At 42.6% G+C, this 23,542-nt stretch overlaps 1 protein-coding gene across 2 annotated transcripts in view; it reads left to right on the forward strand.

The window, feature by feature from the left end:
- Window positions 1–23,542, forward strand: part of LOC113928965 (regulator of G protein signaling 7 binding protein) — a 101,196-nt gene that overhangs the window by 2,143 nt on the left and 75,511 nt on the right. The window lies entirely within an intron of this gene.

Consider the following 23,542-nt stretch of genomic DNA (forward strand, 5'->3'; position numbering starts at 1 on the left):
TGGGTCATTAAGTGATTTAAAAAAAAAATTAACTTGCACTATGCTGTCCACATATCGGGACTCGGGGCTTGAGAATTTTTTTGCAGAATGTTTGGCTGTCAAAATGAAGTTAAGTCATCACACCTCGAGATTATTTGTCATCTGCTGCTAAACAGCTACTGCACGAAAGTCCAGTTCAGTAGAGAGAAAAATCTTTGCTAAATCCTAGATTTACTAAACTATTTATACCATGAGATAAATTCCTGTGATACCATTTAAAATAAAATCCCTAAAATAAAGTCTTGGATATAAATTACTCTCCTCAGTGTAGTGTATGAAAGGAAAGTTTTAACAGAAGAAAATTTTGGTGAAGACTGTGGAAATTCACAAATCCATCTAAATCTAGGCTCTTCATGTGCCCCTCCCCATTATTTTTATTTCCTTTTATCACCCTTATGGATTCCCAGTCCTACTTTAGGTGCTAATACAGTGAGCGAAAACTTCACTTTTGAGACCTCATCTACTTCCTGATCTCTCCATATCAGGAAAGAAGTTAGTCATGGATTTTGTCAAGTTACTATACTCAAATAAGAACATAGAGCAAGGAAACACAGGAATCCTTATAGAAATACATTAAGTGTTTGATTCCGTCTGGATAAAGCCTTTATCTGTTTATCTGTGTATGTCTGTATCATAATCGAAGTTCAAGTCTATTAGACTAACCTGATAATATTGCAGATTGATCATGTGTAGGAATTATATCTAATTTATTACTTGAAAGAATCACTCTTTGCCATCTTTAAGGCCAATAATATGTATAATGCCGGTAATACGTACAGTGACTATTGGTATACATAGATTAGAAAGCTCTATGTTGCCTTTCTCAGTAACTGCATTTAACAAGTGGCATTTTATACCATGAGAAAAGATGCACTATCTAATGTCCTTGAAATGAGACATAAAGTATATTACAAACCCATTTGGTAGAAATATTTAGAAACCTCATCCTTTTCTGTTTTCACTGTTACACTGTGCCTAACAGGATGTGAATCTGGAATTTCATCCAGAAGGTGGAAAGGGATTCAGTGTTTAAGGACTTTGGGGAAGAAATGCAGCTGTGATAAACCCCAGACAAGAAGGGAGGTAAAACAGCTAGAAACACAAAGGAGAATAGTGGTGGAATAAAAACTGGAGCGAAACCATGATTCAGAAGGGGAAACAGATCTATAACAGGAAATGTTATGCCCAGAGCAAAAGAGTAGCATCTTTGTCAACTTTGTGTCCAAGACTGTACGATGGGGTTATTATATTCAGGACTCCTCAAAGGTGAAACTCAAATTGATGACATGTTCTAATCACAGAAGATAGACTGGAGAAAGAAACAAGGAGTTCAATTTAGTCTGGGCTGCTACACACATGAAATTCAAGTCCTTCCAAAGTTTCAGGAAAGAAGGAGTCTGAAACTACTGGCTCAAAGTTGAGTTTTGAGGATCTGAGATGGATTTTATATACTCGGGGGTTGGTAAGCCCCCTGCTACTTACTTTTATATTACCTGAGAGTTGATTTTATTGGGAGCAATTTTGTAAGACTTAGTGGGAAAATATGTTGTTCTTAGAGCCTTGCAAAGGTAAGGCCAACTCTATACAATGTTCTAGGATAGGACCTGAAACATTTCCTCCTTAAAATAATGAATACAATTTAACCTTCTTTCTAAAGAAATGACAGCATTATAACTGAAGGAAATCCCTTTAGCTTCTTACCATCCAGGTTTCATTAATGAAGGATGTGATGATTTTCCTTGGTGGAATTCCGTTCCTGACATTGCTAGTTATGTTGGCTCTCATGTCAAGTTTGATGTGAAAGCTGGTAGGGAGACTGTAGCATTCGCCTTAAAATCTGAAGCCGGGTTAAGAAAAGCAAAGCCTCCTAGGAAATGTAGAGACAAAGACTGGATTTCTTGAGCACCCATCACTTGCCAGCACAATCCAGTTAATTCATAGAATAGTCCTCTGAGGGAAAGATGATTATTATCCTTATTTTTACAAATGAGTCTCAAAAAGGTTAAGGAACTTGCCCAAAGTTACACAACTAAGAAGTGGTATGACTGTGATTTGGCCCCATGTTGCATACTTCTGAAATCCATGATCTTTTCCCTACACAATTCTGCCATTTAAAGAAGTATTATGTAAAAAGGAATGAAATACGAAAACATGCTAACATATGGATGAATCACAAGAAGAGTAAGCTAAATCAAAGACACCAGTCACCAAATGCCACATATTGTACGATTCCTTTTACATGAAATGCTCAGAAAAAGCACATCTATTCACATCAGAAAGTAGATTAGTGGTTGCCTAGATCTGGGAGTGGGAACAGGGAGTCCCTGCAAATGAGCTTGAGGTAACTTTTTGGGGTGATGGAAGTGTTCCAAAATTGAACTGTGGTGATGATTGTACAACTCTATAGCTACTAAAAATCACTGAATTGCACATTCAAAATGAGTGAAGTTTATGATGTGTGAAATATAACTCAGTAAGTGTCTTGTAAAAAGGTATGATCACTATCACCATGAATAATAACACCTGGCCTTATTCTTTCCTACATACACAGCTTTTAGTGAAAGGGGTAGGAACTATAGGGATGGGGAAACAGAAAACTTGGCTCTCCATGCATTCATCAAGATGCCGGCCCAACAGCTATCACCTAAACTCCAAAGCTTTGCTCTGAGTAGAAACGTAGGTGAGGCAAAAACAAGACTTGAAGGAGTAAATGAAATGACTTATTTCTTAACCAGCACAGAGCACTCCTTTTCTGTTTATCACCTGGCTTTGGGGCCAGAGGAGGGAGACTGGGTTGAAGGTAGACACGGTAAAAAGAGGATGAAGCAAGATAAACAAAAAAGAGGAGAAAAGCCAATGAGCCAGGATTAAGCCACGGATGCTTAGACCCCCTTCATCCCCAAATGACTCCCTCAAGGAACGGTGACCATAGACTGTGGTTCTCACTAGCTGGCCCTGGGTAAGAAGGCCATCATCACAGACGTCATCATGACACCTTCTCAAACCGTGTCTAGACCAGCGAACGTTGCAGTACATCCTTTTCTTTCAAAGGCAACGGATGTCTTCTGGACAGAGCCAGCCAGGTGAATCCCCAGTCTCTTCTGCCTGGTTTGAGTGACCACAGTTGCTGTCCCTTTACAGTGCTGATCCTCGTTGGTATTAAAGCTAAGAGAGGCCTCAGGGATCACTTGCTAGAATGGTCCCCAACTTGTTTTAGCAGCAGAATCTTCCTTCCATCTTAATGTAGAAAGTCAGACTTAGAAGGCAGGTTGAAAGTGGCATTGCTGTGCCCTGCTTGGTGTGTGTGTGTGTGTGTGTGTGTGTGTGTGTGTGTGTGTGTGTGTGTGTGTGTGTGTGTGTGTGTGTGTACGCGCACATGCGGACGCACACACACACACACACATCAGGGGCAGGTGGCTACCAGGGCCGGTGACTTTGGACTTCCTTCCCAAAATGACTTCTGAGACACCTTTGAAGAATCCCTAGGGCTTCAGGGCAGAGTATACTGATATAGCACAATTTCCTTGTTTTGTATTTGAGGAGATTTAGAGGGTTTCAAGCGACTTTAGAGGCAACTTGGGCAAGTATACGTGAAGACTTAGCATTTAGGCAGACCTGGGTGGAGAACCATCTTCTGTGACCTTGACGGAACTACTTCACTGTCTGAATCTCAATTCCCTCCTCTGTCAACTCATTGTCATGGTCCCCATGGGGTAGTTGAGAGGATCTGTGGGGCCAAGTGCATGACTCCCAGCCTCTAGAGGATACTCTGCCAGTCCAAGGCTGCTCTAAGACCGGAACCCATGCCGATCATTCAGTGGTCTGGCACCAGTTCCATCGAACACACCATGCCCTGAGAACCAAGAGAAAAGAGCACAGCGCGCTGGCTAGGAACGACCCAGAGGAGACAGTACCCTCCAGCAGACACCGGAGATGATGCTGTGGCTGGTGGGCTGGGCGTTGGGATCCCTTTTCCTCCAGGGCTGCTGGGGTGCTTGTGCTGCCCTACATCTCCTTCACACCTCTGCCTCCTGGCGGTGGCTGCTGACAAAGTGAACGTGAGGTTTAAGTACGAAAATGTGAGAGGCAGTATCGAGTGATGGGAAAGAGCTCTGACTCTAAATCAGATTAGACTGGGATAAAAGCCTGGCTTTACCACTTGCTGGGAATCCATGTGTATTGAGATGCATACTGCTTCGCAGGGTGCTAAAGGTCAGACTTTGCCTGTGTTCAAATCTCAGCCCTGCCCTTTTTACAAATGGTGTAACCTCGGATGAAGGTAGATACTGTCCCTCCCTGCCACGGTTTTCTCATCAGAAAGTGGGGTTAATAGCTAATGACACTGAACCACACGGCATTATAAGGACTAAGTGAACATATATCAAGCACGCAGAAGACGGACTAGCACACGGTTACACTATTATGAAATTCAGATTAGTGTTCGTATAATTATTCATAAGACATGCAAAATTCAGGATATCATGATACACCTATATGAAAAATAAATTTATCCATCCAATATTTTTCAAATAAATACCTTGGCTGAAATAAATGTTTATCTTAGTTCCTTATATTATGTTTGGAAGAATTTTCTAGGTTGAGGCTTCCCAGATGGTTATCAAAGACTTTTTTTTTTGAGAGAGAGCCTGAGTAGGGGGAAGGGGCAGATGGAAAGAGAATCTCAAGCAGGCTTCATGCCCAGTGCAGAGTCCAACATGGGGCTCGATCTCATGACCCTGAGATCATGACCTGAGCCAAAACCAAGAGTAGGATGCCCAACTGACTGCACCCAGGTGCCCTAAGGCTTCTTCATCAATACCTTAAAAGCAATATGGATATGTGAGGGTTCAAAAGTAGTTTAGGAAGATTTTCTTTGTATAAATCAAACTCTATTCCTAATAAATTACATCATATTTATAAAATCTTTTGGCCTAGCTCTGGTACAGGCTGTGTGACATTGGACAAAAAGTCTGTTAAATTCTCTGTACACCTCAACGAAAGGGCTGAACTGAATGACCCGAGTCTTCTGGCTTCATCACTCCAGGGTTCCAGGTTAATTCAGGAGGAATCATACAGACTTTGGCTACAGAACTAAACTATAAAAAATAAAATAAGCATCATGCATGAAGTTTGATGATTGAATTCCAGAGATAATTTGTTGAGATGTGAACACACTATGATCACAAGAAGAACCTTAATTTCCTAATGGATTCTGGGAATAATATAATGAATATCGTAGAGATTCATACCCCGAGATTTCAGATTTTTTCCCCCCAGCAAGTGGTTTCCTGACCAATCATGCCTAGTTTTCTCTTCTTTTCTGCTTCTCTCTCTCTCCTCCTGGTTTTTCCTTTTTGTGTGTGTGGTCTGTTTTAGTTTTGTTTGACTCCTATTTCACTCTTCTGCCCAATTTTTCCCAGCCCCACTTTTAGCTGGTTCTTATTTGTTCCTTATTCTGTTTGCTAGGAAGTCAGGAGAGCAGGGAGAGGGAGAACTCAGATTCGCAGCTCACTCGGTAATGCTTTTAGTACAAGAGGCCTGGTTGGCAAGCCTGCCAAGCCACCCACTCTGTCCTGTATGTTCCCTTTCTATTACAGGTGTTTTTGCTTTAAAAATGTTAACTCTCACTGGTCAAATAATGAAAGGGGAGAGATATATGCTATCCATCAAAGGGAAGGACGGGAGAACAATTCTATGTTAGTGTGCTAAGGGCTGCAGTAACAAAGTACCACACAGTGGGTGGCTTAAACATCACAAAGTTCTTGTTTCACTGAAGGAGGCTACACATCCAAGATCAAGGTGTAGGGAGGGTTGGTTCCTTCTGAGGGTTGGGAGGAAGAATCTGCTCCTCTCTTCTAGCTTCTGGTGGGTTTGCTGACAATCCTGGTTGTTCCTTGACTTGTTGAAGCGTCTCTGTCTTCATCTTCATACATCCTTCTCCCTGTTCATGTGTGTGGGTCCAAATTTTGTCTTTTTATAAGGAAACCAGTCATATTGGATTAGGGGGCCTAACCTATTCCAGTATGGCCTCATACTAATGTAACTAATTACATCTACAACAATGTATTTCCAAATAAGATCTCATTCTGAGGTAATAAGAGTTAGGACTTCAACGTAAGAATTCGGGGCTGAGGAGACATAATTCAACCCAGAGCAAATTCCTCTGGCCCATCTGTAGGAGAATGAAACTTTGGGTTGTTGGGCCCAGTGGGAATGGAGGTAGAGCTCAGCCTAGCACTTTGTACATTCTCTCAACCCTTCCACACAAAGACTTCCCAGTGCCCAGTGCTTTATCATTTGCAAGACTTAATTTAACTCGGGGCGTCTGGGTGGCTCAGTTGGTTAAGTGACTGCCTTCGGCTCAGGTCATGATCCTGGAGTCCTGGGATCGAGTCCCACATCGGGCTCCCTGCTCAGCGGGGAGTCCGCTTCTCCCTCTGACCCTCCCCCCTCTCATGCTCTCTCTCTCTCAAATAAATAAATAAAATCTTTAAAAAAAAAAAAGACTTTATTTAACTCATATTAAGGGTGGAGTTTGTGACCAAGGACTAGATTGTTTTCTATATGAAATGAATGTGATCACAAAGGTACTGAATCCCCAATGTGGTCAGCCGCTGGCTCTAATCAATTTAACTACTAGTGTGTAAACATGGAACATAAAGGTGGAACAAAAATCCAGCTGTAGGAGAGAATATTTGGCTGGGGGGGTGCGGTTGGGGGGCACGTGACAGTCCACATACACGGTGCTCACTTTCTCTCGTCCGCACGGCTAGAACTGGGGTAGGTGCTAGTGGTCCTTCAGCAGTACTAATACTGCTGCTTAAGAACCATAAGCAACTGACACAGTACTGACTCAGACCAAATTAAAGAACAGTGCTATTATTAGCCACAAAATGACAGGTGGTATGGAATCTAGACAAGGGCTCTCCAGTTGCCTATTGAAGTTCGCCTTTTTATGCTTTGAACAGATCTAATGACCTTCACCCTGCTAGAGCCTTCTTAACAAATGCTCCAGTCAGAGAGAAAATTAAACTAAAATGAACTTTAGGAAAATTTATTGTCACTTTATTATTTAGATGGTGAAGTACAAGAGAGCAAGGCTGTGTTTCATTTATGCCTGCACCCTGAGTGGCAAGTCAGTGAGGATATGTCCATTTTGTTCGTTCATTAACCTTCTTGGGATTGTAAAACCTATTCTGACAAAGACTTCAGTAAGAACTGATTGGTTAGATGAGCTCAATTTTATGACTTATCTATTACTTTCGACCATTATTTCTTTCTGATTTGTAACTATAAAACCAGTATGTCGTTTTTAAACAATAGAAGACTTAAAAAGCACACCTAAGGAGTGCCTGGGTGGCTCAGTCAGTTAAGCATCTGCCTTGGGCTCAGGCCCTGATCTCAGGGTCCTGAGATGGAGCCTCACATCGGGCTCTCTGCTCAGCGGGGAGTCTGCTTCTCCCTCTGCCCCTCCCCGCCCCATACTCTCTCGTGTGCTCTCTCCTTCTCTCTCAAATAAATAAATAAAATCTTAAAAAAAAAAAAAAAAGGCACACCTAAGAGCGATTTCTGAGGCATAGGTGTTCATTATTACAGGGGATCAGTGGGCAGGGTGTATTTTAAGATTACTTAAATTATGTTTCAAGTTATTTGATAAAATATCACCCTAATATCTATCTGCTCAGTGGATATTGAATAAATAATGATTTTCCATTAGGATCACTTTTAAAAGGAATTTTTAAAGTTTTTAGCCCTTGAAAGTTTAATTGTGTCTCTTCTAAAAGGATATCTACATAAAGCACAGCTCGAGAGAAGTAACCATATTCATTTATTTCCTCTGCTCTACAAGACATGACTTTAAGAAAAGCAGTCCTGTCAGCAGTCCAAATTCCACATTCCAGGCTAGAGGAAAGGATGCGGGGGGAAAGGGCCACACTTCCGAGCTTGGTCAGCTCTTTTTAAGTAAGCCCAAACAAAACTTCTTCCAGAACTCCATCATGTGGTCACACCTAACTACAGCGGAGACTGGGAAGCGTATTCTTCTCTGATTGGCACCTTAAATAGAAAGGAAAGGGAGAGGATGGGTACTGGCCAACAACGAACTCTCTCAGCCACAGCACCCAACCTGTATTCCCGGGCTCTCCTCCTACCGTCTGACTTGTAACTCAAACTGACCAGCTGCTGCTTCTCTAAAAGTATATAAAGGATGGTCCCATCCCTATTAGTCTACATCTACACCTAGTTCTCTCTATAAAAGCCTGCCCTTTGGTCATGATTTTTTTAAAGACTTTACTTATTTATTTGACACAGAGAGTGATAGAGAGAGACAGCAAGCACAAGCAGGGGGAGTGCGAGAGGGAGAGGCAGGCTTCCCGCGGAGCGGGGAGCCCGATGCGGGGCTCGATCCCAGGACCCCGGGATCATGACCTGAGCCGAAGGCAGACGCTCAACCGACTGAGCCACCCAGGCGCCCCAACCCTTTAGCCATTAAAAGAGATCACTTACTCTTCTGAATGTCAAGGGCTTATGTGTAGTCTCCTCATAGCCCACCATACTCCTCACACGGAAATCCAAAAGAGAAGAGTCCCAAGGAGATTAACAAGCCTCTGCCACTTTTAAATGGACCTATGGAAAAGATAAGAGGTGCAGGAACCACTTGGGAGGGCAGGAAGTTAGGCAAGGTACCTTTGAAAGGGGTTGAGTATAATCTCCAGGCAGGAGGTGAAAGGGGATAGGGCCTGCAGGGAATATAAGCAGTGGCACTCGAGAAATCAGTTTGAAAATACCTACTTGAGATTCAGCGAGACTCTTCTGGGAATAATTTTAAAACTTCCTTTAATAAATCAAAGAATTTCATCAAGGAGTTAAAATCGGATGAGCTATTAAGAATAAAAGGTAGAGAGGCAGTGCTTTCTAGATATAAGGATAAGCTGCAAGACGACCTAAGATCAAGATTACAGTAAGGTCATTAAGAAAAATTGAACTGGAAACTCATCTAAATTATGTTAGATACAGCAGTTAGGTCCTAAAATGCACTTAACCCATTGTTTCCGAAGGTATAAACCTATGCAACATAGGACAGTGTATTCTATGGGGACAGATATGCTTTTTGCAACTCTGGAAGTTTCCTCCCTGTCTGGGAAACTATTTATAGAGCACCCACCATATGCCACGTGCTTTTCTAGGTGCTGGAGATATAGCAGCTCTGAACAGAATAGAGAAGGTTCCTGCATTCTTAGTGAGGATGATCAAGAAGCGCTATGGGTCTGAATGTTTACGTTCCTGCACAATTCCTATGTTGAAAACCTAACACCCAAAGTTACAGTATTGGTAGGTAGGGCCTTCAGGTAAAGCTCAAGCCATGAGGGGGAAGCCTTCATAAATAGGATTAGGGCACTTATAAAAGGGGCTCCAAAAAGATCCCTCATTCCTTCCACCATGTGAGGGCATAGCAAGAAAGCACCAGCTATGGACCACGAAGAAAGTCCTCACCAAACATGACCATGTGGTGCCTCGGTCTCGGACTGCGCAGCTTCCAGACCGATGAGCAATACATTTCTGTTTTTGCAAGCCATCCAGTCAGTCCATGGTGTTTTGTTATAGCAGCCTGAATGCACTGAGAGAAAACTAACAGGCAAAAGAGAGTGCAATTCAGAGAGTGATAAATGCAGTGAAGAAAACAGAGTGATATGATTTAAAGAATGATGGATGACTGTGGGTAGTTATTTTCAGATGGGGTCTTCAGAGAGCCCCCCCCCAGAAGGTGACATTCTAACCTAGTATCTGTCCTTAAGAAGGGGTCAGTCAGGTGATGATCTGTGAGAAAAGCACTTCGGCCAGAGGGAAAAGCAAACGTAAAAAGTCCAAACATAAAATGACATAGTCATGTCTAAGGAAAAAAAAAAAAAACTAGATTATCAGTTTGGAATTGTCTTCGGCTGCAAGTAACATAGATAGGATTTCAGTGACCCAAACACAGAAGAGTTTATTTTCTCACGTCATTAAAAACTCAAGGGTAGGGGATAGTAAGCACTGGTTCATGATTCAGAGATATCAGGTACGAGATGTGAGAGGTCCCAAGGTCCCAAGACTGCTGCTCCAGCTCTAGAAATTGTGTCTATGTTCCCAGCAGGGAGCAAGAGGCAAGGACATAAGATAAATTCATCCCTTTCTGAAGGACTTCCCAGAAGCCTCACACCGAACTTCTACGAACAGGTCACCGGCCAGGACCAAGTCATGTGGATCTCCTGATCACAAGTTTCATGATCTGACTCACATATATCTCTCACCATACTAACTGTCCAGTGAGGACCAAATCTCCCAAACTGTAAGCCAAAGCAATGCTTCCTAAGGCCCAGGATGGGATCTTTAGCAAGACTGGGGATGGGTAGGGAACTTGGACGTGAGACCTGGGGAAAGGGCTGCTATGGCGGGGAAAAAGAAGTGGGAGGCGATCCCTCAACATCTACCTGCTCCTTTCTGCCCATTTTCCTCTTGGTTTGTTTGTTCATTCATTTATCCACGAAATATTGAACACCTACTCTGGACCAGGCACAGTGCTAGATTCTGGAAATGTAAAGATAAAGGCAACACCACTCTGCTTTTGTGGAACTTGGGGGCTAGCATCTGTGTAGAGACACATTCACTGCAGAACGGGGTCACGGGGGATGCTATAGAAAGAAGCAAATGATACAGGACAGACATAAAGGAGGCAGCAATCAGCTCTGCTCGAGTGACTGTAGCCAGGAAACAAGACTTCAAAAAGGGGATGGTGGCACTTGGACCCAACTTTGAAGAACAAGTGGCAATGTCCTTTCTCTTTGTGTGGCCGCAGGCTTCCTGCGACGAGTGAACATTTCTGTCTTGAACCACGGGAAAGGAGAAATAGCAATCAGTGTGCTGAGAACCAGCTATGTGCTGGACCCTTTCATGAATACATGAGTTCATCTGAAATAGTATATGTACTTAGTCCAGTGAGAGGTTTTCAAGTCTGGTATTTTGGCTAAGAAATGCATGTACCACAAAGTAGCACAGATCAGACTACAGGGGTCCAATCACAGAGCCAACTATGTAGGTAGGTGGGAGCTGGGTTACCTCAGTAGTTGGATCACAGGAGGACTATGGTCTTTGGGATTCTTTGTTTTCATTTTTCAGATTTTTTAAAAGATTTATTTGAGAGAGAGAGAGTGTGTGTCAGCACGCATACAGGGGGGAGGGGCAGAGGGAGAGAGAGAGTCTCAAGCAGATTCCATGCTGAATGCAGAGCCCGATGTGGGGCTGGATCGCACGATCCTGAACGGAAACCAAGAGTCAGATGCTTAACCGACTGTGCCACCCAGGCAACCCCGGTCTTTGGGATTCTTTGCACTTTTCCCTCATGCCTCCACTATAGTGGTCCCATCCAGAGCCAGTGACGCTTCAGGACTCCCTCTTGAATCCAGATGAGGCATACCTGCAGGCTTTCCAGAGCACCCAGAATGATAGATATTTTTCTAATTTTCATTTTGTAGTAGTTTAGGTTGAGAAAGTTGAGATATTTGGTTAATTGGTGGGGCTGGGGTTTGAACACTGGTCTCTGTAGCAGCAGAGTCTTTATTCTTGACACTATGCCAGGATATTCCTCAGACAGCTCCTTTCTTTCTTGGAATGGCCCCAAAATTGGCCTACCTGCTTTCCTTCCCTTTCTTTGCCACTAAATACTATTTCCGCTCAAAGCCTCTCCCCACCCCTGGACACACTTCAGGACAAGGACCTCTTCAGCTGGTACAAAGCTGATTTGAAGGCATTTAAGGTGTACTCAGCTAGTAAGAAGAGAAAACAAGCAGGAAGGGAAAAAAAAAAAAACACAATTATGGTCTTTCTGAAGCTACCAGTAGAGAGTGAAGGGACCTCGGCTCAGCATTCTGGAAGCCTCAGCACTTCTCTCTGAGCCCCAACTATTTCAGACTTTCTTCCTCCACGTTAGGTCTACTCATTTCCTTCCATCCTTTGGCACCTTCTTTCCTGCTTGCCCATGCAAGTCCTAAAAATGAGCATGTGCCATCAGACTTTAGGCTGAATTAGGGGTTTCAGGAAGCAATGTGCTTCTTCCCAGCAAAGGACATGTGAGCAGGACTGGGACACCCTGTGACCACAGTGACACTGGCCATCTAAGGCGTCAGTGAGTACAGGGGTGAAGAGAGAAACGGAAGTGAATGCTACCAAGTGTGCAGGGTCTCAAAGGACAGAAAACTTCCCACTGAGGTGATGGGTACACCCACGAAAGTAACATTCAAGATGGAGAAAAATATGGGAAGAACTCATAGGAATACAAATGGGAAGAGATCGTCAGACCACTCTCACAACTCCACTTCTTAAGATAACCCAATCCTTGGTCAATGAACCCACAAGAGCCCCTGTTTGCCAAGAAAATGGAGTTTAAAATCACCATAGTTATGATCTACCTTGCCCCCCTCAACAGAGTTCCAGTTTTTAACTAGAATGACAGCTTGTTAGAGCTTCAGGCTCTGAATCTTGGACTCTTTTCTTCCCTTAGTGGGTCTAATTTGGAAGCATTTCAATTTGACTTGGAATTCCTATTTCCATTCTTGCCATCTACATACCGGGCTAAGGAATTAGGGGAAGCTGATTTTTTTTTCCTTTTTCAGATATTCATGATGCATCAACAGACCATTTCTGATTTTTCATTTTTCATCCTACCAATTTCATCACTGTGGAAATTCCTATTTATCTTAGATGAATAAACCACTCCCTCCTCACCCACATGGGCATATTTCTGATGCAGGTTTCTGATGGGTCGACTTATTAGGTAGAAGTAGAGTTCCTAAAATTGTTGCTGGTATATAGTAAGCACTTCATGCTTCTTGAATTCTGTACCTCAAACATTTTGGGTTTTATGTCATTATTTTTGTTCAAATATGTTTTTTTTTTCCCTACAGTATCCCATGTCTGTCTGTACTTATTCGACTATAACAAGCAGCAGGTGGAATAAGAAATGAATAATGGGAAAGCTAGTCAAGGATAAATCTTAAGATTATTGTTCTTACTAGCACTTCATTAACTTTCATAAAAATCTATTCATTTTGATTGCATAATAATCCTTATCTGGGTCCTACTTAAAAACAGTGGCTGGTATACAAAGACCTTCCCTATGAGGACCACTAAAGAATTTTTCACCCCCAAATGAACTAGATAAGCAAATATAAAGCATCAGAATCCTATGGTTGTGCTTTGAGCATGTGTGGTTTAAGTATAATTGTCCCCTCCACGGAACAGAGAAATAATCCTACTTGGAGGTGAGTGGAAGATACCTTCTAAAGTGGGTGTGTTAGCATTCTTCAGAGAAGGAGAACCAACAGGATATATGGGGTGTGTGTGTGTGTGTGTGTGTGTGTGTGTGTGTGTGTGTGTGTGTGCAAAATGGAGAAATGGCTCACCTAGTTTTGGATGCTGAGCAATCCCAGTTTGCTCTCTGCAAGCTGGAGACTCAAGAAAGGAGGTGGTATAGTTCAGTCAGAGTCTAGAGGCCTGAGAACCAGGGGAGTCAGTGGTTTAAGTCACAGTCCAAGGGCAGGAGAAGACTGATGTCCCAGCTCCATAGCCAGGCAGCGAGAACTCAATCTCCCTTAACTTTTTGTTCTATTCAGGCCTTCAGTGGATTGGACAAGGCCCACACATATTAGGGAGAGCCATGTGCTTTACTCAGTTTACCAATTCAAACACTAATCTCTTCCAGAAACACCCTCACAGACATACACAGAAATAATATTTAACCAAGTATCTGGGCATCCTGTGGCTCCATCAAATTGACACATAAAATGAACCATCACACTGGGTCCATTCCCTGATCCCCGCAGATGGCTAAAAGCCCCATAACCCAAAATTCTTAGAGCAGAGCTGTGGGGAGATCACCTGTGGACACTGGAGAGGCCTTCTCTATGTGCACAGTGGAGGAGAGACCGGAGAAAGCCCCTACCAGTCAGCATCCAGTCAGGAATGAGGACATCATTCATCCCTCACCAGGGAGTAACTACATGGCAAACAGTAGGTTCTGAAGGAGATGGCTGGATCTTCCCAACTGGGGGACTCCCATGAACATCTTTCACCAAGAAGTCATGTCTTCTTACTATTTGAGCTCAAATGGCTGCATCTGTTTTAGTACTGTACCATCACTGAATAATGAGGAAACTGCTCAGATTATTTTAGGCCACAGCATGCACCATAATGCAAAATCACTCGGCAAATGTTCTCTCCATAAAACAAGCCTTATCAACCGTTTTTATATTCATAGATTCAATCTTTTGTTTTCTGAGGATGAAATATGTTTTAAGTTACCAAGTCTGTTCAGACTCAGAGTGCCTTTAAATTATGCTCTGAATTTCAGTATTGGGTTATGGTACAGACTGTACCATAGGTCACTGTAGACCTGACGTGAAAAAGTGAAATGATTTCAGGTATCTATTTAGGTGTCATCTTTGCAAAAGAAAGGTCATCACGGTCATTCTGGGACTGTCTTTTCTTCCCACTTCAGCATTATAAAGGCATTCCCCATGTTCAGACAAGGAAATTCTGTGGATCAGGAAGGGGAAAGATACAGGAAAGGGGAACGATTTATCTGGAAAAGAGGAAAGAAAGAAAGTGGGGAAGGAAGAATGAATTTGTTCTTTGGGAAATGGGCTGGTTAAGGAGCTGGTGTGGCCAAGAGATAAAGGAATGAAGTGAAGAGAAAATCAAGGGAAATAGACAGTCATGGGTCAGAGGAAGTTCAAGCTTTCCAAACCCAGGCCCACCACAGGCCCAAAAGACAACGTGAAGAAGTGAAGTGGGCCAGGCACGGTGGTGTGGGAGAGAGCATGCGCCTGCGTGTCTGAAGGAGGCAGTTGCTACCCAGGTTTCATTGATTGCTGGTTCCCGTGTGGAGAGGTGGGCCAAATGTGCCATATTTGTGGCTTTTTTGTTTAAGAGAATCCGTGAATCCATGCTTGTGTGTCAAATAACCCGATTTTAAAATGTTGGCCAAGAGAAAAACGCTACAGACTACAAGTGGCCCTCAGCCATTAGTGTCTACCTCTGTTAATTATCACCAGCTTCTTGCTCGGAGTATTTGCAGACTGTCGGATGTGAACAATAAGAAACACCAGGAGGTCTTCTCATTTTGGTTGGCATTAGTAACTCTGACCTGTATTACCTTCTCATTTTTTTTTGCTGCTTTCAGAATGGCACCTTGGGGACTTAAAACTTGCAGTATCTGTCACCTCGTTAAAAAAATAACCAAATACAGAAATACATGTGCATATTTTTAGCCTTGAATTGTTAGGTAAGTAAGGCCAAATACTTAATTAGCCTTAGGAACATGTTAAACATTTCTGGAACTGAATCTAAGGAGAGAAAATAGAATATTTGTATATTTGCCCTGAAGTCAAATTCCTTGAAAGACCCTTTCTCCTTTGATAAGAGGACAATTATTTAAATTATCATACAGCTGACACATTACTTTCTCATATCAAACAGGAGCCATTGATCTTATTATGATCAAGATCAAGACAAATAGCCTGTCAGATATGTAACAGAGTCTGAGGTCCACGTGAATGCTGAATAGGGAGCAATTTTTCTAAATAAATGAAATGCTAAGGGGAGGGGCAAGAGTCAACCTGATTTCTTGTTATTTTTATCATTTGGCAGCTGATAGGATTTTACCAAAAGAAGGTACTCTATACAAAGTACTGACAAATGCCCATTCGCCCAAGAGTCATGACCATTTCTAAATAGCTATTTCTGAATTCCCAGCAAAAGGTATTCATTCCATGACCTGTTTTTTCTGCTTACAAGTGTGGAACCTACATCAAAGCTTTCCTTTCAGTCCTCAATGTGTCCCTATCTGAGATTCAAGACTTAGTGTAGCCCAGTGGATTATCCATTCATCTCTTGCCCTTCCCCCTGCTTATCACACCCCACTCCCTCAATAACCCACAGATCTTCCTCAGCCTACAATAGGGTTACGTCCTGATAAAGCCACTGTAAATTGAAAATATTCTAGGAAGAAAAGGCTTTTAATACACCTAAGCTACTGAACATCATAGCTTAGCCTGGCCTCCCTTCAAGGTGCTTGAAACACTCACATTGGGCCATAGGTGGGTAAGATCATCGAACACCAAGCCTGTTTTATAATCAAGTGGTGAATAGCTCATGTCATGTACTGACTACTAACCTGACAGTGAGACCCAGAGTGGTTACCAGTGTATGTCGTGTGTGCCCTCACGCACGCGTGGCCAACTGCGAGCCAAGGCTCCCTGTCAGTGCCCAGCATCCCGAGAACGCATCGTACTGTACTTTGCTAGTCTGGGAAAAGGGCAAAATTTAGAAGCGAAAATAGTTTCTACTCAATGTGTCTTGCTTTCTCACCATCGTCAAGTTTAAAAATCCTAAATCAAACCATCCTGAAACCAGGACCATCGGCACACAGGTAAAGGAAGGTGAAGGTACAGGGGATCGGGGCTTGAAAGGCACAGATGGCCCCAGCAGAGGGACGGAGGTTTGGAGGAGAAACTTAAGTATTTTGCAGAGAAGCTGGATCAAAGGGCTGACCTGTAAGTTCAAGAAAACGCTAAAAGGCTGGGATTCTATGGCAATTTAACTTTTTCTTAATAGTTTGTTCTAATTATAGATTCAGGGTCTGTATCTATGATTCAACATCAACATTTGAAACATCAATGTTTTATTACTGATACCATTATACCTTCGGGGATTTTGAGGTCAGTAAGGTCCCCAGTTTCTGAACTTTCAAAGTGCTTTAGAATTTTTTATTATTATTATACTAAGCCCCAGAGAGACAGCCCACAGGAGCCCACTAATGTGTCTGTCATCGCAGGCCCCATGCTCTTTCAGCCCTGCTCCCTCTGTCCTACTTCAGCCTCTGCCCTCTGCCCCCAAAGCCCCTTAACATCCTGAGGAATCGTGCCCCTCAACTCTCCCTAGCCCAGGCCCTGAGATGTAATCTGTGGTTTTGAACTGAAAGCTGAATCACTAAATGCTAGAGCTCTGCAGTCCAATTAACTTTACTTCCCGAAGCTTCTTCAGGTAAACGGACGACATGGCAGTCTTTCTAACTTGCAGCCTCTGCCCTCAAGGAGTGGTGGGTAAGCTCCACTTCACTCAGCCTTGGGGTACAATTTCCAGCTCCACTGTAGCCAGGAAGGGACAATGGCAGTGATGGACAGTTCTAGCGCAATTGGCACCTCTCTGGGAACAGTTGGGGCCTGAGGCTGCAGAGGAGCAGGCTAGCTAACTGTGGCAGTGAGCAACAAAAGACATTGTTTAGACGCCTACCAATATTTTACAGAAATCACCCCAGGGTTCTTGGAGATGCCTGGGGGAGGCTGGCTGCCGCCAAGCAGGTGGAGGCCTGTGGAGGCCTGAGGGCTAATGCGAAGGGGTCTTGTAGCTGTGGGGGCAGGTGGTGGCCGCCCTCAAGCTGCAGCTCCTCATTGCCCTGCTGCCCTTCCACTGTACCAGCTCTAAAGCAAACATTCAAAGCCCTCGAAAAACTTAGTTACAAGAATACGCATTCCTCTTCCCACTTTCAGGAGCAAAGACCCATGAAAATTAACTCTGAAGTCACCCAAGTAATATACTCAGGTGCTGGTAGCTCCAGAAAGAATAATTGTAAGATGTTTTTAGCTCCACTGTTAATTTGCACAAGTGAGTGCCAGGAGGACCACCTCTCTGTGAGCTCGTGGTTCCAGAAGCTGCGTGGCATAAGCAGTAGTCCTAACCCTGCTGCACATTCTAGTTCTTGGACGAGTTTTTTTAAGACATTCTTATCAGGGCTCCATCCCTAGATCCATTAAATCAGAATGCCCAGGCTGAGGCCCGGACACAGTATTTATTTAAAAAACAAAAAACAAACTTCTACAAGTATTTTGCAAACCTACAGCAGGGTCTGAAAACCACTGAGAAGTTGAAAGGAAAGAGGACAAGACTGATAACCAAAGGACCCTATTTCGAGTTACGGCCATACTTGCAACTGGGTTATTTCATTCAATCCCCTTGATTACACTGGGCTGTAGATACACATTTCCTTGAGCTGCACAAATGTGTGTGCACATTATAACATGCCTTTTAACAGAAAAAAAAAAGGGAAATGATTTAAATATCCAATGGAGGATTAATTAATATAGCCAGGTGCTAAGATACTGTGCAACTGTGCAAACATTTAAAATGACATTAAGTGGGGGCGCCTGGGTGGCTCAGTCGTTGAGCGTCTGCCTTCGGCTCAGGTCATGGTCCCAGGGTCCTGGGATCGAGCCCCGCGTCGGGCTCCCTGCTCCGCGGGAAGCCTGCTTCTCCCTCTCCCACTCCCCCTGCTTGTGTTCCCTCTCTCGCTGTCTCTCTCTCTCTGTCAAATAAATAAATAAAATCTTTAAAAAAATAAATAAAATAAAATGACATTAAGTGAAAAAAAGCATATTATAAAACAGTTTTACATAACGACATTTTTGAACCAAAATGAAAATTATATAACTAGATATAATTGCAAGGATATACACCCAGATTTTTACTTTCTAGATAAATGACTTCCATCTTCTTTTTACACATCTGTGTTTTCTAAATATTCTGTATTAAATGTTAAGGAGCAAAATCTACTCACACATGTCAAGCCTTGAATATCAGTTTTGAATATAAGTGGAGAAAATATGAAAAGTAATTATTTATTTATATAGGTAAAGTTCTAGTTCTTGTATTTATAACACAGGTAGATGCAAAAACCTGATGCTCTGCTTCTCCTCTAAGTTACTTATAAAAAAGGTACGAGCCTTAAACTTCTTCATCTTCCTTATTAGGAACTAAAGTTCCAGAGGCAAAAAAAAAAAAAGAGACAAATGAACTCTCCTACAGTATTTGTTCTGGGTACCGGTGGGTCTGCCCCCATTTGCTTAGAGAAAATAATTAGACAGGAAGCTAGAGTGAGAAAGTCAGGAGGCCAGAGAGCCAGGGGAGAAGGCTTTTGATCTCTTTTCTAGAACATTCTGTCACATTTTTTGCCTGGTATGTTGATGGTTATGACGATAAAATGAGAACATCAGTGAAAGGACTGAGCACACCTTTAGCACACCAATGCTCAACAAATTCCCATTCATTCATGCATGTTTCTGGGAAGGGAATAACTTAGCTACTTACCCAAGGTGTGATCTCAAAGTGTTCTCATCTCCTTCATGTCTGTTTCCATCCCTAAAAAAGAAAGGAAAATAATATCACCCATCCTCCCTGGTTGCTCTGAGACTCAAATGAGGTGATGTAGGTAAAGCACTAAGCAAAACATTGAACACATAATAAGCATTCAATACATACCAGTTACTATTAATATTACAACTTAGTCCAGTATTCCTTAACCAAAAACACCTTGCAGTATTGATAAGATTTTCACTGTAATCCAGAGAAAGAATTGTACAAGTGCATAGCTCTAACAGTTTGGGATGAGAGTGATAAAAATAGTTTGGAAGATTATATTTTGATTAGAAACACGTACTTTTTTTCACCATTTCAGTACTAAAAAAAGATTATTATTTCAAGTGCTCAAGAATAATCCCTCTGTGGTTTAGCACCAAGAATAGAATATTTCATTTCAGAAAGAATGCCTAAGAGAAATGATGAGCCACCGATAAAGGTTATTACACTACAAAATGACTTTGGGTTTAAGGCAAATATTTTTGTGTTATAAAAGTGATTAGGCCTTTAGAAATGTTTTCAAAACAACACAGTGTGTGCATATAATATAATGAATGTATAATGACTTTCATTGTTGGGCCTGAGGTTTCAAGAGGACCAGAACTTGGTAGAGGAACGGGGGGAAAAGAAACGTGGACATTGATGGTTTCAATTCACAAGCTTTATTGAAATATGTAGGGTGTGAGAACAGAGCAGCGGTGTGATGCCATGGAAGTCACCTGGGGAGCTTCAAAAAACTCTAGAGCCAGGGTCTCACCCTCAGAGATTCTGATTTACATGGTGTGGGGCATGACCTGGGCTCCAGAATTTATTAATTGTCTCCAGTGACTGTGATGCATGAACAAGTCTGAGAGCCAGAGACAAAGGATCTGTCCGAGCAAACGGCCCCGAGGTGCCTCCCTTCCTCTTTTCCTCAAGGGGGTGTTCCCAGGGCATGGCATGGAGGGCAGCACACACTGGGAACCCTCTTTGCTTTCCCCGTTTTGCCCTGCCCTGTGCTGGAAGAGTTACATCAACTGCCCAGAAACAATTTGGGTTGCATCATCCAAGTCCAATGATCAGATTTCAGACTGTAATTCATGCTGGGTCAGCATCACGTCACCTCCCTTTCTCTGCATCTCCATCTCAGCTCTGACACCCTTCCTTTAGCTGTGTCACAAAACCAGAACACTTCCATTTCTAGCCACCAAAGAGCCTCCATGGGCAGGACTTTAATTCTGTACTCAATGATATGAATAAAATGAGAAACCATGTTTCAACCATTCATTTTAGATGGAAGCCAAAGTTCAGATGGTAGCTTTGAAGGATCTGGGGAGCCACAGGCAAAAGCCCCGTGGTTTGGGCTCTGCGCTGTGTGCGTGTGTCTGTCTGTCTGGGATTGAGCTAAGTTGGGTCAAACATAAACTTAGCTTTTGAACTGAGAAAGAACCAAGTCATCTACTCACCTTTTTAACAGAGTTTAAGCTATACTGCCTACATGTGAAGTAATGATATAAGGTACTTTTAGAACTAAAATTTGAAGGCCCAAGTATTTTACCTCCCTGGCAATATCCAAAAAGGAAACTAGGAAATATGTAACAGATGTGGATTATGTACAAAATGAAATTATAGAGAAGAAATTTTGTTGGCCTGGAATGATTAAAATAGCTTGAAATTTTAAAAGTGCTTTCATGATAAAAATAATCTCATCTTGTCCTGAGAATATACCTGTGTTATATTTTTATTCTTGTGCTCCAGTTGAGGAAATGGAGGCTGACAAAGTGTCTTGCCCAAGGTCACATGGTCAATAAATAGGGTCAGTACTCAAACTCATGACCTCTTCATTCCAAGGCCACTAGACTTTCCACTGTGCCACAACAAGAATGCAAGTATGGCTGACTACGACTCAAATTTATTAGATAATTTCTAACTTTTTGCTTTTCCCTTCATGTTCTTTACAAATGCCAGGAATAGGCTTAGCTCTGTTACTGATCAGTAATTGAGGTGATATATTAGGATTTTTTTTGCAAGGAAGAGCAGGTTCCTCTGAATACCTTAAGTAGGAGGATTTATTGGGAGGTTATGTAGTTCTGCGGGGATCACACAATCAAAAGGGCAGCATGAGGGAGGGTTTGGAAAATGGACACGAACCAAAGAGATTGCACAGACTACGTAATGGAGACAGGCTGGCTAAAATGTTGTCCTAGCCAATGCCAATGCGCGACGCTGCTGCCTCAGATAAGTCGGAACCATCCCTTCCTCTTAGGTCACAAATTATAGATTGAAAGCCCTAGTTGGGATGCCTCGTTGGTCAGGCACCAGGAGAAAGGCCCTCTTGCTTTCAGCTTCCACAGTGGGGAGGAGGACACTGGACCCCTCCACACCACGGATAATAGGGAATCTCCCAACAGAATGAAGAGTTAGGTGTTGGGACAGCCAAAGAAATGACAATTATCTCCTGCAGAACGACACTGATTTAAAAGGACATATCTCTATTTTTCTATTTTCCTGCAGTATTAGACCCTTTTTTTTTTTAAAGATTTTATTTGAGAGAGAGCGAGAGAGCATGAGCATGAGCAGGGGCGAGGGGCAGAGGCAGAGGGAGAAGCAGACTCCCTGCTGAGCAAGGAGCCCGATGCGGGACTCGATCCCAGGACCCTGGGATCATGACCCGAGCCGAAGGCAGACACTTAACCACCTGAGCCACCCAGGCGCCCCAATATTAGAAGACCTTTAAGAAATGTTTCTAAGGAAAATTATAAGCTACTATAAAAAGTATCTTTATTCTTTTCATTATAAAAAAAAATCTGTGGTTAATAACTCAAAGTCACTGGCGCCATTAGCTTGCACACTGAGAAAACAAAACTCTGTCCCTGGGGAGTGTGCTAGGAGGCCTGTGGAGTTACCCTCTCATTAGCTTTCTTTTTTTTTTTTAAGATTTTATTTATTTATTTGAGAGAGAGAATGAGAGAGAGAGAGAGAGAGCACATGAGAGGTGGGAGGGTCAGAGGGAGAAGCAGACTCCCTGCTGAGCAGGGAGCCCGATGCGGGACTCGATCCTGGAACTCCAGGATCATGACCTGAGCCGAAGGCAGTCGCTTAACCAACTGAGCCACCCAGGCGCCTTCTCATTAGCTTTCTAACAACCCAGTTGCGGTCCATGAAAAAAATTGCCCCATACAACAGGGTCACATCTGCTATAAGCCAGTCTGCAAATACACTGCTTGCCCATTCATTCACTCAGCCTACATTTATTATGCACTCTTCTATGTGCTAGGCATTGAGGTTTTCAGTACCTGGTACCAGGAATACAAAGATAAAAATTCAGAGATCCTGGAAAAACATCTGTCTGTGCCTGTATGTGCTGAGCCTGTCTCTGCAGGTATGAATCTGAGTTTGTGTATGTTGCAATGCAAGAATTAGAGATAATCTAATTTTTCAAACCACATAGGGGATTTAGGTAATCTGCTACTAGAGTAACAGAGAGACTAAAATGTTTAGACCTTATCAAAATTTATCATCTTGGAAATTCACCTCCTGCTGGATCCTCTAGTCTCCTACCTGCCAGATTTCCCTTTTTTGGCTATGTGCATACATACTCAACTAAAAAATAAAAATTCCTTATTGCTAAGAGCTATTTTTAGAGAGAATCTGAGGTCTTGCAAGATTTTGCTCCATAAATCTGTTCAGCAGGCTGTCTTTCAGAAAAATAAAAAGGAGGGAGCTCACCAAAGACAGGTTTATACTTACAGTCAGGCTAATTTAAGGGATAAAAACGGAGCTGGAGCCCATATATGGGAAGAGCTCAACAAGCACTTCATGTTATCAGACTTTAAATCTCTTTCGAAACAGTGCAAGCTCCACCACAGTTTGGGTGATATCCTTTCTTTCCTGAAGCTGTACCTGGGCTGTATCAGCTCAGTGTCTGTTTTCATAAACCAAAACAGAAAGAGCTCCCTAGAACAATGAGGCTTAATCTGCAAAACACAGAGAGGCAGAATGGGCTTTCTAAAGAGCATTTACTCTTAGGAGAAATTGTGTAAATACCTTTTCAAGTGTCAAAATAATCACCTTTTATTTCTGGAAGTTGAATGTTAGAGCATCTGTGTTTGCTTTTCTAGGTATTTAGAAGGCCATTTCCATTTAAAAACATGAGGTAAAAAAAACTGAGGATGATCTCCTCTCCCGCTTCACAGAGAAAGTAAAAGCATCAGCTACTGGAATACCTCTATAAATAATAAAACAAAGCTTCTCCCCTTTGGACTACTCTTATCTTTAGTGGCCCTCCCACATCCTTCAG

This window comes from Zalophus californianus, chromosome 5, assembly GCF_009762305.2.
Source record: "Zalophus californianus isolate mZalCal1 chromosome 5, mZalCal1.pri.v2, whole genome shotgun sequence".
Classification (NCBI taxonomy): Eukaryota; Metazoa; Chordata; class Mammalia; order Carnivora; family Otariidae; genus Zalophus; species Zalophus californianus.